General features: G+C 40.2%; 1 pseudogene; it reads right to left on the bottom strand.

Annotated features, from left to right (window-relative positions):
- Positions 1-1,037: 1,037 nt before the first annotated feature.
- On the bottom strand, positions 1,038-1,156 carry LOC148506285 (5S ribosomal RNA; annotated as a pseudogene).
- Between the last annotated feature and the right edge of the window lie 19,160 nt (positions 1,157-20,316).

Here is a 20,316-nt window from a genome sequence, read left to right as displayed (position 1 = left end):
GGGATTCTTACAGAGATGCCACAGGCTGCCATGCTAATCCGCCACTGTGCACGTTAGGATGCACCAACGGATGCACAAGTAGATATTGCTCCTACAGTATGGTAGATGCAATTACTTTGTCTGAACATGGCTACCAAGGTCAGTGTGACTGCGTCTTAAGAGACAGTCATTGACCATGACACTCCTGCATCCGGCTAACCACCCTGTTACCACATAGAAATGCCCACCGAAACTTCCTCTCTCCATGTCCAAACTCGTTCTGTGGCTCCTGACGGTAACCATGGGCATACATGGACAGAGTGACTCGGACACATGCGTAGACTAAAAATATTGCACACTAGCATATGCATAAATGCTGCATTCGCATCTGAATAAGGTCCAAGATGCAGGATAGTGATGTGTTTAGATAAGATACATCCCTATAAATATCAGAAGGTAGAAGAAAGCAAGCCACAAAAAAATAATAAAAACTCAGCAGTATTATAGCAGGATATCCATCTAGGAATATAAAGTAAGTATGTAGAGTGTATGGGTTCCAGTCAATATGCCGACATTAAGAAAGCTGACAATAAAAAATTTTGAATTTTGTCATGTTTTGATGTCGCCATGTTTAGAATGTTTAATAGTTGACAGGGAAGATTCCGCACAGAACCATAGCTAGAATTATTATGACCAACCATCTATATCCATGAATAATTTATACATCACAAATTTATGTTGGTGGTGTTCCCACAGCCTAAATATAACAGATTGATTGGCAAAAGAAAAAGTAAGGCTATTCTTGGGGCACACTTATGTATGTATTCTTAAAAATGAAGTAAAATATAACTTTTAATATTTATAATAAAATACATACCAGGTACATATAAAGTCGTTGGCGAAAATATTAAAGACAATTTCTGCAAAGTACCCCACACATACAATTATCGGTAACAATAAATGTGCTAGAGTATAAATAGTGCAACAAATACCATAGATATTGGTATATAGGCTACACAGTGTGCAGTCCTATGATCCCCATTAAACAGTACGATATCCGTCTACAGAACCTGGTATTCCTGAGTGGTCCCCCACACCAGTACTAACCAGGCCTATCACTGGGTCGCTTCCAAGATCAGGCGAGTTTGGGCATAATCAGTGAAGTATGACTGTAGACCATCGCTACTGAAAATATATGGGGAATCACTTATGCACACGGTCTGAGCCTATTATGGAATGTAGGACTATTCTCAAAAGAGAGGTCCAATTGATAATCAGTTGCTACCAAGACAGGTGATGCATAAGCATACCTTCCTTGTGATGCAATCAATTGACATATATGGCATAAACATGTATAGATTGTAACCATTAGAAAACATCACATAGGTAAATTATCACAAATTATACTCGGTTCCAGATATACATAATAAATAGGAACTCTACACAGTGACAAAGCCTGACAAAACACATAAAATACAATCACCACATGGACATAAGACACCAATTTTATATAGATTGAAAATATAATAATTATGGTGGTTGCATAAAATATGCTAGTCCAAATAATTCCCCTATAATCAAACGATCTCTATGAATGAATATACCTCACCAGGAAATGCTCAAAGAATTCCTGTTTGGGCTGCAAGTCAGCGGAGTAACAGGCATCCTCAATATCCTAGTACATAATGAGAATAACAGAGGATACAAAAAAATGTTTAATGTTTAATGTTAAACTGTTTAATGGGGCTCATAGGACTGCACACTGTGTAGCTTATATACCATTATCTATGGTATTTGTTGCATTATTTATACTCTAGCACATTTATTGTTACCGATAATTGTATGTGTGGGGTACTTTGCAGAAATTGTCTTTAATATTTTCACCAACGACTTTATATGTACCTGGTATGTATTTTATTATAAATATTAAAAGTTATATTTTACTTCATGTTTAGAATGTTGACAGATAACATGTCAACATCCACAATATGGACGTCTACATGTTGTCATGTTCAAAATGTCGAGATTGTGGGTTTATATTGTAAATTTTCAAACTTTAGGAAATTATATAACTTAGTGTTTTCAATTCCCACTGAAATCTTTTTTTAATGATATAAAGTAAACAACACTAAGATAAACTAACTAGAATGGGTGTGATGAACACATACAGAAATACACATATCATTATAGAGTATAAGTAATGAAATCACAGAAATACTAACAATAATAATAATAATTTTTTTATTTATTTATTACTGTACCAGTTATTTATATAGTGCACACATATTCCACAGCGCTATACAGAGAATATTTGGCCATTCACATCAGTCCCTGCCCCAGTGGAGCTTACAATCTATATTCCCTACTACATACTAACACACATACACACTAGGGTTAATTTTGTTGGGAGCCAATTAACCTACCAGTATATTTTTGAATTTTTGGAGTGTGGGAGGAAACTGGAGTACCCGAAGGAAACCCATGCAAGCACAGGGAGTATATACAAACTAGACACAGTTAGGGCCGTGGTGGGAATTGAACACACAACCTCAGTGCTGTGAGTTAGTAATGCTAACCGTCACACCGTCTGTGCAGTGTAATAGCTGATGAAGCTGTGTTAATTCAACATTTACTTATTTCAGTTTGTAGAATTTAGTGTACAATTCAATCTAAAATATATAAAATTGAAGATTTTAGAGTGTTCTAGTAGAACTAGCTGTTCTATTATATCTAACAGTACTACTTCAACATTTGGGATTCCTGATTATTATTAGTGAGAACTCATAGAAAGTGATGTGGTGAGGACTCATAGAAATAAGGACCTGAATACTCTCCTAGACAACAAGCCACAATATGCAGTTAGTGGAATCATTCCTTACCTTGCATTATTAAAACAAGTAGAAAAATGTAAATTTAGATAGAGAGCCACAGAGTATAGTTCACTTTCACGGACAAAGCATCATATTTGCCCGTGAAAGATGGCGTTTTGCCTCATTCTGAGGTCCAAACTTGGTGGGAAGATCTGATCCAAAACTGAAGCACCCACCTCTACCTATCCATATTAACATGTGAAAAAAGTAAAGATGTCCTACGGTTCTAACCTACTTCTGTAATACTTAGAACTTTTAGAAAGCTCCACCATCAGCAGCAAACTGATATCTTTTAGGGGTAGATCTAACACTAACCTGGGCTATAATCCTGTGCATTGAATGGTTTTAACAATAATGGTCTCAGCTGCAAACCTTTAGGTAGGTTAGAAGAACAGGACAACTTTACTTTTTAGTTATCTGAAATTGGCTTCCAGCTGCGCACTGCCTTCTGTGTTTCTCTTTCACATTATTATTGATTTATTTAAAAGCATTATATTAAGTTTCTTTGGGCATATCTTTTTTTTGTTAAATCCTTGATACAGTATGTGTTAATGATGAACCTTTGCTATCATGAAATCATATCTACTATAAGTGACCTTGCACAGTAGTTAACCACAAGAAAATGAATAGGATGCCTGTGAATTAAAAAAAAATCATACAGTACATGCATTATTTATTGGAAAACAATGCAATTATAATAATGAAATGTGCTACTCATTCCTAATCGTGCCTATTTAGGTCATTTTTTTAACTATATTTGTTACTGATTAATTTGGAGTATGATAATAATTTCAAAAATAATCACGGTCCCTTCCCTATTTAAAATAAATGATGTAACTGGTCTCTATAATGAGTATCTATTATTGTCCCAAAAGTAATATAATGTGGGTGTTTTTGGCTTAGGTATTCACATTTCCTGACAATTAAATGTATATGTAGTAATATTTTCCCTTCAAAATTGCACTAGTTATTTAATACAAATCTCTGAATCATCTAGCAAAAAGCTGTAATGGAAATAGCCTCTGAGCAAAAAAATAAATAAATGAAAATTGGATAATTTTACCAGCTCCAGCCCAATGAAAAATTACTGTAATACTTTCTTAATTGTCACGCATTGTTATTATGTTCAGTATTGCATATGAATCTAACCAACAGTTTACAATTTGATTAGTGCAAAGCAAAGTGAACTAATTGGATGCATGCTCTGTAAATGTAATATGCACATGTGTGACACTGTACTACTCTAACAATACTTAATAATGTATTTTAAGGTGCAGTAAATGTAATGATTTTCATTTATACTGTGGTTCTGTGGTCATTGGTCATTTAGGCAAATTATGGTATTTAGTGCATGTGTAACGTCACTGTGCTTGCAATTCATTTACTTTGTGTTTTGAACACTAGGTTTTGGTTGGGCATTGAGCTGTTCAGGGCTGTAGCTATGACTTACTAGTTAATATGGACATTTTTTATACTTGTAGTAGTACAGAATTGCAAACAAACATAATTATACACACCTAGAGCTTGGTTCTGAGATGAACCTATATTTGTTTTCTTTTTTGCATAACATACAATTTTTCCATACTTCCCATACTTGCCAACTTCCTGGTTGTCCCCTCCAGGAGGGGGTAGCCAGCTTGGAGATCCAGGTGGCATGGGAGCAGCCAGATGGGGGGGAATGGGCGGACATGGCTCTGTTTGCACCATTGTGGCCCAACCACTGCTATTAAAAGTTGCAATTCCAGATACAGCATGAACCGTGTCATCTAGCCACCCTAACCACCCGCTTCACTTGGGAAGTGGGCAGCAGCAGACGGCCTTGGGCGGCCTCGTTGAGACTTGCCTACTTTTCTGGGCATTGGTGAGAGTCACCCAAGGCTCCAGTGCAGGCATGTTTTAAGACAGGAAAGGGCCCATGTGCAGCCTCTGGTTGGGCCCCCTCCTCTCTGTCAGCGCAGTGAACGCGGTAGATTCTAGCTTCATGGCAGTACTGTGCATGTGTGGGTCTCCGGGTAAATGGCGCCTGTGCCTTTTTCCTGTGGACATCTTTTCTGAGCATGCTCAGGTCACTGGGAAAATGGCCGCAGCCATTTTCCCAGAGATTTTTTGCTGCTCTGCAGCACCGACCCAGCACTGCAAAGCAGCACACCGGAATCTGCGGAAAGGTAAGTATTATTAACTATGGGTGCAGGGTGTGTGGTGTGGGCACCCCTGGAAGGGGCTTGTGTGCACCACACAGCATGCACCCATTATAAAGATGCCTATGCTCCAGTGTCTCCCAGATGTTCCATGAGCGTAGGTAAGTATGAAACTGCACATGTGCACAAAATAAGCGTACGCATATATTAATGTGCAGATTTGGAAATACTGTATCGTACTTATGCACACCTTCCAGTTAGAACTGGGTAGTGAATACAGGCAGGATGGTGGAGGGACAGACGGGCAAGGGTACAGTAAAGACATGTTCACGTAATTGTGATATAATCAGCTGCAGATACAGGTGTAGCTGCCGACATTGTTGCCGCAATGTGCATGCACAGCGTCACGCATCGCAGCATAGTGCAGCTCTCGCCGAGCTGTGACTAGGTGCGACTGGAGTTCTCCCCATTGCTGTCTATGGAGTGCGCGTGTTTATGCTTGTGCAGGCCATAGACGCGGGCACACTAATTGCGCAATCCATGTCAAAATGCACTCGCATCGCAGCAACGTTGACTGTGGCTACATCTGTACACCTGTTAGGAGGCATATCTTTAGCAAGTGCTTGGTCTCTGGTGTAAGGGTACAAGCAGGTCATGATGCAGTATAAATTGTTTTTTTAATAAACAACTTAAGCAAAAAGTAACACCATACTTGCCGACAATCTGACGGCCTCCTCAGCCAGATAGGCATAGCAGGGGGGGCGTGATGCTAATTTGGGGGCAGATCGGGGGCGTGACTGCATGATCGCATAATCGCGGTCACACCCCTGCCACACAATGCCGACAGTATGAGCATTGTGCAGCTGGGAGAGAGATGATGTGATTCAGCGCGAAACACATCATCAGCTCCCCTTTACCGGCCACTTACCCTCCCCTACCCCCCGTTCCCAACCATAGCCTGGTCTGGTTTCTGCTGTTGTAAGTACAAAGCAGTGTGGGATTTCCACACACAAGCCACAACCAACACTAGACTGTCAGGGGTATTCAATTTGGGACGGAAATTTCGGAATCGGTGATAAATTATCGCCGATGACGTAATTTTCGCTGATTTCAATTATCCCCGTATTCAATTTCGAAGGCTTTTTGCAGGTTCGAAAAGTCTTTGAAATAAAAGAGGGATAAGTTTTCACCACTGAATAGGTGGCGAAAAAAAAGTACAGAATTGGGGTTTAGGGGTACAGGCTCAAAAAAAATAGCCTGCAACCCTGGGAATGTCATTTAAAAATAAACTGTGTCAAAAAAAGTAAAAAAAAAAAAAAATTAGGGACACCCCTAAAAAATTATTTAAAATTGGGGTCAAAATTTTTTTTACTTTTTTTTTAGGGAAATAGGTTCAGAGCTATTCTGCAAGTATGCGGCAGGTGTTTTCTAAAATAGGCTATTAGCGGCAGGTGCATTTTTGCTGAATTTTTAAAAAATTTCTTTAGGGACATAAAAATATGCTAGTACCCATTTTCATGTACCCCAAATTTGATGGGACCACTTAAAAAACCGAAAGAAATAACCTAAGTGCTCTTCTGCATCACTTCTTCAATGATGGAAAAAAAACCCTGCCGCGGCTATTTAAATCCCCGACTTTCATTTGCAGGCTAAAACGGGGGTACCCATAGTGATCCCCCATGTTTTGACAGCTTTAGGGGGTCCTACAAATTATTCCAGGTAAATCCCGTTTCTTTTCGCCGATCCCATTTCGCCGGCTCCTGTTTTCGTAGCTTTTTAATTGAATATGGGGATAAAGCGGGCGCGCGCCCGATACTTTATCCCAGGAAAATCAGCGATGTGGAGCGAAAAGTCAAGCACGGACTTTTCGCTCCAAATTGAATACCCCTATATGACTGGCTGGGCAGACCACATGATAACAGGGATTCCTACATGGTGGGATAGTCCCTGTCATAATGTCACACAGCCCATACCCTAATCAGTTCAGCAAAGTTGTTAGGGTCCCTTTCAGTAGGAAAAAATAGTCCTATACAAAAAGCACTGGGGATCCTACCAAGCCCCATGCTGGTGGGTTTTGGCAGGTGTTCCTATTCCTGTAACTAGGGGTGTGAGACCGGTGCTGCTACAGAGTGCAGGGCTCTGTGGCGACACCATTGCTGCCCAATGGTCCTTGCTTCTGGCTAGCAGGGTGCCTGGAACGGCACCCTGCAGCCAGTATCGCTGAGGCAGTGCCTCTTGCAGGATCTTTTGGACACTATAGGCAGGCACCCTGCCATGTATACAGCTGCTCGCAGCTTCTTGAATAAGCTGAGGGCACTGCTGCACTTCCGGATGCTGATGACCATGCCCCCTAGGTTGATGGCGTGCAGAAAGGGGGAGGGGCCAGCAAAGAGCGCTGTTACAGTTCTGGGTCTTATTGTAATAGTATAAAATAGTGAAAAAAAAAAATCATTTTTTTTTATGTGGCACTACTAGTTCCAGAAAGCTCTGACTAAATAAACCTGCTTAACCACTGCAGAAATACAAGTGGCAGTATACTCACGGCTGTCAGACCATGTACATTCTCTGCTTGTTTACAAACAATGGGATTCATTTACAGTTGGACACATCTGTGCACCAAACGAAGGCAGAAAAAGAGTTATATAGAAAAAGATGTTCAGTACGCTAAATTATGAAACTTACAATTATATGTTGTGTCCAAAAATGCATAGAAGTCAGAAACAATAGTATTTGTGTCATACGTACTTCAGGCATACACTTAACAATAGTACAGGCACTTAGCAATAGCATAGAGGTGACAGAATTAGAAGCAATGCAGAAATTGCAGTACTTTATATGTAAATAATACAATAATATTATGAAGAGACACAAGAGAGAATAGTGTTTGGACAGTTATTTATAGAAGCGAAAGTCACATTTTCACATTTTCATTCACATATAAAATGTATTCCTTTAAAAGCCAATGTCAATCTTTCTCAAAATAATTGTGAATAGATGAAGGGGTCTATTTACTAAGCTGTGTTAGGAGATAAAGTGAACGGTGATAAGGTTGGTACTTTATCACCGTTCATTTATCTCCTAACACAGCTTAGTAAATAGACCCCGAAGTATAGTTGGAGACATTAATACACAAAGTAGCCAATGAGAAACAGCTACAGTACATAGAGCTACTGACATAGGGCCTCATTCATATACAGTGTGTCTGCAGTGCCGATTTCTACACAGAATTAGCGTTTTTTGCTGTTGGCATGCATGAAATTCGCACTGCGCACATGCAGTGATTGGTTTGCGAGTACGCCCGTACAGAGAACCCATTTGCAAAGTGAGTGACAGGTACTCAGCATTTGGGGGAGGTAATGGGGGGTGTGGGGCAATAGAAAAAATGGGCCCATACACACTAGACGATATTTTGAACGATTTGGCCATTTACAACGTATCGGAATAACAAATCGTTCAAATCGTTAAGTGTGTACACACTTTGCACGCTCCTGTGGCATCGTCCATCGCATCTTCAGATCTTTTGTACATGCCGGAAGATCTGTCAATCCCGTTAATGATTCCCCTCAGACCGTGTAGTGTGTACACACTACCGGATGATCAGGCGATATGGTTACATTATATAGATAACGATCTAACCAACAAATAATGCAAGATACTGTATATTGTTTGGTCATTTGTTAGACTGCACAGTGTGCAAGGGAAATCGTTGATGACATCGCATTTGCAAGTCGTCTAGTGTGTACTTAGCTTTACTGTTTTAAATGTTGTTACATGGGTATGCATAAATTAGCCATCGCGATCTCATACGCAGCATGAGAGTTCTCAGTGTGTCAGGAGAGCTGCTGTATTTGAGACAGCTCAGACCTTCCACAAGGGCTGCATAGCTTGCAGATCTGTGTCGATGCTACCGATAATTGCGCTGGTACGCGATGTCGGATGCAGATTAGAAGGCAGCAGTTGGTGTCCTTATGCTCGGGTAAGCTTTGGAACTATTAGCATATTTTCGCAGCTGCAATTCGTACGAAATTGCAGCTGCGATCGCATTAGCGTCCATCTCTGAATCAGACCCATAGAGCATTCCTTTGCAGCAGACATCCAGTACCTGTAGGAAACAAGCATCTTAACAGATGCCGATATATACCTCACCGTTTTGTGAATATGCCCTTATTGTAATCATTTTACGCTTACTCGCACCCATTCTTCCATTGCAGGAATAGGTAACAAATTCCTGCTGTATGCAAATATCCAGATACAGATGCATGTGTGGCGCTAATATGCAGTAGAGAAATGCTTATCTTAAGCCAAACAATTGGCATGTGCCCAACTCTAATTGAGGCATAATATGTCCATGCTTTAAGAAGGCTGCTTGACGGAGGGATTGTGCAGGGGAGGAAGAGGTGGACATTGATTACCAGTATGCAACAGCAATATTATACTTTCTAAGGATGCATATATGTATGTATGTGTACAGAGAAAGACACTGTATATGACCTTCTTTTATTTTAAAAAAATAAACTTGTAATCTTTAGGAAGGTTAACAAAATGCAGCAAAGAGCCCTAAATTAGAGCAGCTGACAAAAGGTTGATCACTGATTAAGCCATCCATAAATAATGCAGTTTGGAGCAGTAATAGCATTTGAATAAAGTTTCTGTAATGCAATTATGCTAGATCTACTCTTCAGAAAAAAATAAATTGTCCTATGCAGCAGATCAGAGAGGATATGCATGTACATTTTAATATTAAAGTTATTTAAACTGTAATAAAACAAATGTGTTTCTTATCCTACCATAAATCTTGTACGAAAGGCAGAGCAAAAATAATGATACAGTGTAAACTCTTAACTGAATGGAAAATTCTATGCAAATGACAAATCTTAAACAAAAAATCCTAACTGTGACCTAGGAACATGAGCTGCTAAAGTTTAAATTTAGGTATTTGGGTGACACTGTGAACATGTTCTGGGCCTTTGAAACTGAGTTTTTCCATGGAGATTATAGGAGATATGTATCTAGCCTTGGAGAGACAAAGTGGATAGTCTACGAATCAATCAGCTTCTGTTATTTTCAAACACAGCATGTACAGGAATGCAGTCACTATCCCGACTGTTGGGATGCCAGCGCTCAGAATGCCGGTGACGGAATCCCGACAACAGTCAGAATCCCGGTGCTGGCTTCTCGACCGCCAGCATCCCGACAGTAAGTATTGGGGTTAGGGAGGAGAGTTAGGGGTTAGGCTTAGGCACTAGGGAGCAGGGCCATAACTAGGGTGGTGCGACATGTTCTATGGTACAGAGCACTGCAGGGCAGGGGGCGCTGCTTGGGCCTGTCAAAATTCTGTTTATAAAAAATCATTCTCACTTGTAGCTTCCTTTTCTTTTATCCGCAGCACCTCCTGGCTGCCCCTATCTCATCCCTCTCTTTTATTTAACACACACATTTCAAAATACTGTCATACCCGGGACTCAAGCCTATCACCTCTCACATGGCAGTCAGACACCTTACACATGGAGCTATCTGCCCTTTAAATTTTTGATGGCAGTGCTGCACACAGTTATTAACTCAGGTATTACCTGCACACCTTGAGTACCCTTGCCTGTGTGTTCAGCTGCCGGCACAGGGTACATACATGGATCTCCCTGTAGCTGATATTTGCTGCATATACACTACAAGTAGCACTCTTTCTATACCATCAGTTATGATCTACACTGCTGGCTCCAGGCTTGTGCGTGGCTGTTCTTACAGACAATTCCTGCTGCATGTACAGCATCACCAGCGCTTTCCTACATCTAGAGCTGGTGAATTATACTGCATAATTATTGTGTATTATCACTGCAGCCACTGGATTCTTCTGGATAATAATTGTTTATTATCACTGCAGCCACTGGATTCACTGGATAATTCACTATTAAAGTGAATTATATTGTTATATGTTGTAACGTGATCTAATAACCAGATTACAGTAGATATTGGTTATTGTCTTTCTTCTTCTGTAATTTGGAACACTTGTGCCTGGTGCAGAGAAGGATGCAATGCTGATATTTACATGTTTACACAGTTGAGTGATTATCGGCGATCTGCGCATGCGTTAAGTTTCATTACCATTGTCACTATCAGTGAGGATTTATTTGCAAAGTGATTGACAGAAAGGGATCACTTGTGGGTGGCAACAAGGCTGGGGTAGCTACTCAAACACAGGGTTGTCGCAATCGCTTTCAGCGCATGTCTCAGCCTGTGACTGCTATCCCGTACTCAGTAAAAAGGCCCTGTCACCTCAGATAGGGTTACTTAGATAGGGTTACTCAGATAGGGTTACTCAGAAAGGGTTACTCAGATAGGGTTACTCAGAAGGCCAACAATCGACTGATCTGCGACCAATGTTGCGTCTTTATATGCAGTTGATTGGATTTGTAAAGCTGTCAGTGGCCACTCTCAATACAAATCCCGACAGGTGCGACATTTGGATATTTTTACATAGCCGCTGTGTACAAATTCACAGCTGCGGGGGCATATTAGCGCACATCTCTGAACCTAAAATGGATTAAATAGCATTTAAAACTTATCACTGCCATCTCCCACATTAACATCAGTATTTACTTATGTCTAACCTTGTATATCAGAGTTATCTGCAATAGGAGGGAGCAGGGGCATATTAATGCCTGATGGAGCCATGTTCAGCATACCCACTCCTCTCAGCAACGCTCCCCCCAGCTACACATATTACATCGCTCTGAGTCCCCTCCTCGGAAGATGGCACCTGCTCCCTGGAGAGAAGCTATGGCACAATTCCAGAGTCTTTGCATTCACTGTGCAGCACCATCTTCCCGAAGATGTCACTGAGAGAATGGCCCACATAGGAGGGGAAGCAAGATACAGTAGCTATACATTTGGTTCAGGATGTGTATGGACCCAGAGGCACCCTGCACCCATTATAAATATGCCTATGGAAGGAAGAGCTCAGCATTAATGTCTGTGTGTTAAAACTCCTCACAGAGCAGCAGAAAAGAGTTTTGGACAACAGGTAATCCCATTCCTTTTTTAGCTACAGTACAGTATGTTTCCACCAGTTTAGACTACTCTTACAGAATACATACTTGTACTCAGGGCCGCCAAGAGCCACATCAGGCCCAGGTGACAGGGGGCATGGCCTAATCGTGGGAGGTGTGGCCACGCCCCCTTAGGAACAAAACCGTCACTGCGAGCTGGGAGGGGGGTGCTGTGAGCGTGCGTGTGCTGGACTGCAGGGCCCCTCCAGCAAGCCCGGGCCCGGGTAATTTGTACCCCCTCGGCGCCCCTGCTTGTACTACAGTACTGTCACAACTCTTAAAAAAAACTAGTATCTACAATCTAGACTTTTTACCCTTCCAAATTATTCTTTTGATGGTAATCATATCATTGGCATTTATTCACATTTAGTAATATTATGTGTATTGTACTGTTAATGCTGTTGTTAAAATAAAAATATATGCCAATCTCTATTAGGAGAAATAGATTAACAGTTTTGAAGTGCTAAAGCTGTGCATACAAGCAAATTTGGCCCTTGAGCTGATCATAATGAGCCTTCTGATAAGGCATTGATTTCTTCTTAATGAGGTAAAAGGTTTATGTTTAGCACATTAAGATAAAGCTGTTAAATGCCAGAAAAAAGCAAATAAAAATGGCAAAACATAATGAATGTTGACATTTTTAAACCCCTTAGCAGTAAAATAAGTGTCACGCAAGAGAAGATAATCTTACAATTATAAGTGACCTGTTATATTTTTGTAATATTTAAGTGTACTGAATAAACCCTGCAATTATTCAAGGCATAAACTCAACAAATGCATTGAAAGTATAGTAAAATGATTGCTGCTGTTTTTTTAAGCATCGCCATTTTTTTTTTCTAGCGACTGCTCCAGGGTTTGGGAAATAACATATATATGTAATAATGATAATAAATGTCAATACAGTCTATTAATTTCAGCTACAGTGGCAAAAATGGAGAAAGTACAAGTCTTGAAAAGGAAATTTTCTGAGGGTTCTTTTCTGTGGAAATATGAACAAATGTATAAAAGCATTATGATATTCTGGGTCTAACTAATAATATAGTTTAATGAGTCATAACCGGGCAGTGATGTTCAAATCTGTCCCAAAGAGTTTCCTGTAATGGTCTTGTCAAATTCATATAGGTTGAGTATCCCTTATGTGAAATGCGTGGGACCAGAAGTGTTTCATATTTTGGATTTTTTCCGATTTTGGAATATTTGCATATACATCATGAGATATCTTGGGGATAGGACTGAAGTGTAAACACAAAATTAATTTATATCTCATATACACCTTATACACATAGGACCTGATTAAGACATGTACGCTATTCCAAAATTTACGCTGTTGAATGATTATCAGTCGACTGAGCATGCATCAAGGTACCATTGCGATACTGCTCGCTGCGAGGAGTACTTTACAAAGTGATTGACTGTCAGGGACTGTTTGGGGGAGGTAACTGGGAGAAGCAGCAAAAAACACAGGGGTGTCCCAGCTGTTTCTGGCTGCTTGAAGCCTGTCCCTGCGATCCCGTATGCAGATAAAGTGGATTCGACATCTTTGTTCAGCGGCCATTCTGCATGACCATAGGACTACTCATAAGGCCAATTATCTAATAATCTGAGATAGCAGCTGTGTATTTGTATGCACTTGCTTGGACCTGCGAAGCCACCAGTGGGTGTCTCAATACATATCCAGCCAGCTACAGCATTACTATATTTTCGCATAGCAACTGCATGCAGGATAGCAATTGCAAATGCATTTGCGTACATCTCTGAAGAGCCTGAAGGTAATTTTATATAGTAGTTTTAATAATTTTGTGCATGAAACAATGTTTGTGTACACTGAACCATTAGAAAGCAAAGGCGTCACTATCTGTGCCACCCAACGTAGGGTCATGTTGGAGCTAAACATTTTTTGAATTTTGGAGCATTTCAGATTTTGGATTCTCGGATAGGGGATACTCAACCTGTACCAAGTTTCTAAACTTCATAGGAATTTCTATAATTTTAGACTGAAAAAAAAAATTTACTTATGTTTGAGGAAGTTGAGCAAGATCAACAATCTTTACATCTATTCAACATTTTTCAGTATAAATTGATACATCGCAACAGTTTTTAATGGTGAACACTAAACCTTGATGGACCTTGAAGTTTCTAAGCACACTTTCTCATTATTTAAAATTTTAAAATCCTTTATAAAAATAAATGTTAAAAATAAAATTTGAATAGGAAAAGTGAAATTGAATAGCAAACATATACAATGACCTATCAATAGTTAACATGACCTACACATGCTAACTGCAAGTTCAATTAAACAATTATTTGGTACTGTGGGCTATCTTGGAGGAAAAATATAGAGTCTTTCATAGATATACATATAGGCAAAGGCTCCAGTAAAGTAATGTGTGTGGTTTGATATTAGTATAAATGACTGTTTCAAAATATAATTACTATGGCAAATGGACAAGGCAGCAACAAAATGGGTTTCTCATTATAAGGAGTTTAGTGCCCAATATGATGTATACATTTGAACAAACCTCTTAAAGAATTACTCTAGCTAAAAATATTTATTTTGAGCATATAACAAATAGTTGGTAGAATGGGTCAGACAAGAGTGGGACACTTCCTTTCAACTTATACACTGGAGAACACAGATTCAACTAAAATTATTGAGTTTCATATGAAAGTTTAATGTGGAAGCATACTCATTTAAGTGTTAAGTAATAATTAGCAATCTGCACGTATATGACTAATTTGCATTAGATGGAAGCTAATTGCTGACAAGTTGATTTAGATGGATGCACCTAAATTTATTGTTAGTAAATAAGCCCTTTTGTGTCACTAGCAACTTGACGGTAGCCCACCTGGGAACAGATTCTAATGGTCCCCTGTGGACTTTACTAGCTAACCTTGGGACTTGGAGATCTCTGCATTTGGACTCAAATAATACACATCAGTATAATCATGGAAGGCAGGTAGAGTTGGTTCATAAGTCAGGCCAAGGTTGTAACATGTAAATTGAGATTTTCAGAGAAGAACACAGGTCAGATTGCAGTAAGGCAATAAAATGTCACAGATAACAAAAGGATCACTAAGGTGAACAAAAGATGTGACAAGAGAGTTTGCTAAGGATGAGCAACATTTTCAAAACCTGTTTGAAATGGTCAAAACAATATCCATTTGTCTGCAACATTTGTCATTAAGAGTACCCAGTTCTACCCGAACTACTACATTGCAAATTGTATTGATTCCAAAAAAGGCAAATCTGCAAATATAATGCAGACAGCATTCTGTGGAATAGCAAAACAGCAGAAAAAAATCAAAGATTGCATTGCCAAAACTTGAATAGGCCTGTCCATCTGTGAAAATTCATTTGCACTATATTATGCAGGGATTTTGCTTTTTCTATCATTGGCCACATGAATCATGAATGTGCATACAATATAACAATATAATAGAACAATATCTTGCAGTAGGCTACACTGAATGTTTGCATAGCACCTTAAAATTGCTTGCACACAGACCTACAAATAAAAAATGAAAAAAGTTTGCACTAACAACATATCAAAATAGCAGGAAGAAAAATGAAATATCAAAATAGTTTTTGTCAAACTTTTATGTTACTAACATCAGATATTATTGTTTAGATTGGTCAATATGAGAGATAATGAATAACTAAACCTTGAAAATTAATTTGATAGACAGCAGTATTTAAAGAATAATATATTCCCAGAACAATCTTTTTATAATTTCAATAAGAAAACACATCACATCACATTTAGGGGTATATTTACTAAAGTACAATACAAAAGGAGATCTATTGCGCACTGGACTAGTAGGAAGGTACGAGGTAGGGCTGCACTTAAAAAAAGGGTGTCTAACCTTTTGAGTATCACAAAATATACAAATCAAATAAATGCGCTCTATACCACTCCTGAATAATGAATATAAATGACTACATAACATGCATATGTAGGTGGGACTGTAAAGAATGCCAAGTCAGCTATTAACAAAACACTGTGTTTACTAAGTATTATTCATACATGAAGGATATTAAGACAACAGAAAATGATCAAAATACTGTAACAAATACCAATGGAAGCAACCAACTATACACATACATGTGTATGTATACAGTGTGATCAGTAAATCATAAAAGTTAAGAGGTGTATACCTCTCTGGTAAATAAGTCTCACAATTGGGAATGGTGGAAAAAATTAAAATATTGATATCAGTGCTGCAGGGACCAGGAGATAGTCCAGCCGGATAGGGTAGATACGTGAATGGATGGGTATAGCTGGTGCTGCATCCCGCACAGCAAAGTCAGTGGACAGTGGTGTGTGAAGAAAGAAGGGATGCCTGGGGTATTGTCTTGGGGTAAGTAGTACGGATACTACCTGGATGGCAGAGGGTGGCGCAGAACACTGAAGACCAGGTCCGACCCGCGGACCCGCCAGAGGGCACCGGGCTTACCCGTGATCACCGCGTGTCTCGTCGGTAGGGACCTGCTGGTGCTCGCAGGGGTGAAAGACCGGGGACGGCTCTGGTGGAAAGCGATCCCCGCTCTCCAAAACCTGCTCAGGAACTCACCTCCTCCCGCCTCTACAAGACTCCGCTCTTACCCCTGCCGGCTCGATGTTCTCTGGGTTCCTCCTCTCTCGTCTTGTGTGCTGTGATCTTCTCTTACTCTGTGTCCTTGTGGCTTGTGTTGGGCTGCCACTGTACGATTGCTGATGATCTCCAGCAATTGCCTGGAAGAAGACCCTTTGCGGGTCGAAACGCGTTGGAACCATCAACATATTTTCATTGACTACGTTAGCAAGGACTGGAGATCATCAGCAATCGTACAGTGTCAGCCTGACACAAGCCACAAGGACATAGAGTAAGAGAAGATCACAGGACACCAGACAAGAGAAGAGAAACCCAGAGAACATCGAGCCGGCAGGGGTAAGAGCGGAGTCCTGTAGAGGCGGGAGGAGGTGAGTTCCCGAGCAGGTTTTGGAGAGCGGGGATCGCTTTCCACCAGAGGCGTCCCCGGTCTTTCAAACCTGCGAGCACCAGCAGGTCCCTACCGACGAGACACACCGGTGATCACGGGTAAGCCCGGTGCCCTCCGGCGGGTCCGTGGGTCGCACCTGGTGGTCAGTGTTCTGCGCCTCCCTCTGCCATCCAGGTAGTATCCATACTACTTACCCCAGAACATCACCCTGGGCATCCCTTCTTCCTTCACATGCCACTGTCCACTGACTTTGCTGTGCGGGACGCCGCACCAGCTATACCCATCCATTCATGTATCTACCCTATCCGGCTGGACTATCTCCAGGTCCCCGCAGCACTGATATCAATATTTTCATTTTTTCCACCATTCCCAATTGTGAGACTTATTTACCAAAGAGGTATACACCTCTTAACTTTTATGATTTACTGATCACACTGTATACATACACATGTATGTGTATAGTTGGTTGCTTCCATTGGTATTTGTTACAGTATTTTGATCATTTTCTATTGTCTTAATATCCTTCATGTATGAATAATACTTAGTAAACACAGTGTTTTGTTAATAGCTGACTTAGCATTCTTTACAGTCCCACCTACATATGCATGTTATGTAGTCATTTATATTCATTATTCAGGAGTGGTATAGAGCGCATTTATTTGATTTGTATATATTTACTAAAGGTCGATTTTAACCATTTTTAATCAATTTAAAATCAATCAAAATTGATTAATATCGATGTTATATTTCAGGGGCTAAATCACACATTTACTAACAGAGAATTTTTTATTTAGGTTTATTTAATTATTTGTAAAGTAAATGTGTGATTTAGCCCCAGAAACACAATATCGATGTTAATCGATTTTGATTGATTTTAAATAGTTTAAAATCGTCCTTTAGTAAATATACCCCCTAGTATAATTTTTAAAGTGTAATATTGAAAGTCCCTTCAATAGTATGGAGTAAATTAATACAGTGCATTTTGAATTAAATTAAGTTGAAATCCTTGAATAAATTTAACAATCATCAGCATCTGTATTCTGATAGGAGGTAAGTGTAAGTCAATTACTGAAAGAAAAACATGCAGCTGAAGCAATCATTGCAAGTGATTGACAGTTACCTCTATTCAATGGAATCGGTATGCGATACCGACAGTTGGGATGCCTCCTGCCCAAATACCGACAGCGGCATCTCGATGGTCGGTATCCCGGTATCCCTGCCTCCCCCTAACCCTCCCTTCTTGTAGCCTAACCCTAAACCACCCCACTCCGCACCCTAACCCTCCTCGTTAATGCCTATACCTAAACCTTTGTGCCTAGACCTAACCCTCCCCCCTTAGGTCCTAACCCTAACCCCCCAGTGGTGCCTAACCCTCCCCCCTAGGGGTGCCTAACCCTAACCACCCCCAAATGCCTAACCCTAACCCCGCTACACTGTCTAAACCTAACACTCCCCCCACGGCTAACAGCTAAGTTGCCCAGGACTTACCTCATTCGGGATGGCGCCCTTCTGGATTCTGGCACTGAAATAAAGACAGGTGTCGGTATTTTGATGCCTATCTTATATCTCATGTTGGGCTTCCCCTGTCAGGATTTAAACTGGTGGCATCCAGGCCACTGGTCTGCTAACTACATCCCTTATTCAATGTATCCAATCCCAAAATCTTCAACCAGCTCCAGCGCTTAACACACTGGACTGATTTCCGCTATAACAGGGAGTCTGCAAAGATAAGATAAAGTGGATGGAGTTAAAGTCCCAACCAATCAGGTCCTGTCACTTTACAGGCTGTGGGGTCTATGTACTAAGCCTTGGAATGAAAAACTTGATGGAAATAAAGTACTAACGAATCAGCTCCTGTCATTTTTCAAACACAACCTGTAAGGTGATAGGTGCTAATTGGTTTGTACTTTATCTCCATCAACTTTATGTCTTTCCAAAGCCTAGTACATAGACCCCTGTGTTTGAAAAATGACAATTAGGAGCTTCCTCATCCAACCCGTACCTGCTACTATCCATGAACAAGATCTTGCTTCTTATTTCAAAGACAATAGTGATAAGATCTGAAATGAAATTAAATGAAATGGTATGCTCTTCCTCTGCCAGTGACCTGCTCAATTCCTTTCCTAAACCCTCTGGCAAATTCTCTACATTTGACCCCACAAATGAAGATGAAGTAATTACACTCATCTCATCCTCCTCCTCCTGATCCTATACTCTCACAAATCACTAAAGCTCTGTCTACTTTGCTCATCGCAACCTTAACAAAAATCTGTAAACTCTCGCTCTACTGTTATCTTTCCATCACTTTTCAAGCATGCAGTAATTACTCCCATTCTGAAATAATTCTGGCCCAAGGGGGGTAAATTTACTAAAGTAAGAATTTTTAGAAGTGAACATGTTACCCATAGCAACCAATCACATTTTAGCTATTATCTTCTAGAAGGTGCTAGTTAAATGTTAAGTAGAATCTGATTGGTTGCTATGGGCAACATCTCCACTTCAAAATATTCTCACTTTAGTAAATTGACCCCTAACTCTCTCTCAATTTACCATTCCATCTCCCAGCTCCCATGCCCCTCCAATTACTTGAGTGACTTGTCTACACTTGCCTCACACACTATCTTAACTCAAACAACCTATTGGACCCACTTCAGTCAGGCTTTCATTTCCAACACTCTACAGAGACAGCACTGACTAAGGTAGTGAAGAAACTGGTCACTGCCAAGGCTGCAGACTATTACTCACTTCTTATTCATCTAGATCTCTGTGCTGTTTTTGACACTGTTGACCAGCCTCTTCTCATACAAACACTTCAATTTCTAGGTCTTAAGGACACAGCCCTTTGTTGTTTCTCATCCTACCTATCTAATCGCTCTTTCACTGTTTGTTTTTCTGATTCTCCCTTCTCTTTGTTACCTCTATCAGTTGGAGTACCACAAAGCTCAGTCTTAGGTCCTCTGCTTTTCTCAATCTATACTCTTGGCAAACTAATCAGCTCTTTTGGTTTTCAGTACCATCTGTACGTGGATGATACGCAAATCTACCTATCCTCCCCAGATTTGTCACCATCTATATCGGTCCATGTCACTGAATGTCTTTCTGCCATTTCATCTTGGATGTCATCTCGCCACCTCAAACTTAATATTTCCAAAACAGAAATAATTATATTTCCACTGGCCAATAGTAGTTACCAACCTGATCTCTCTATCACTGTTGATAACTCGACAATCCACCCTACCCAACAAGCTCACTGTCTAGGTGTCATCCTTGACTCTGAACTGCCCTTTGTTCCCCAATTTCAATCT

Source organism: Taudactylus pleione, unplaced genomic scaffold (genome assembly GCF_031769625.1).
Source record: "Taudactylus pleione unplaced genomic scaffold, aTauple2 ptg000408l, whole genome shotgun sequence".
Lineage (NCBI taxonomy): Eukaryota > Metazoa > Chordata > Amphibia > Anura > Myobatrachidae > Taudactylus > Taudactylus pleione.
This window is presented reverse-complemented; position numbering and strand designations above follow the sequence as displayed.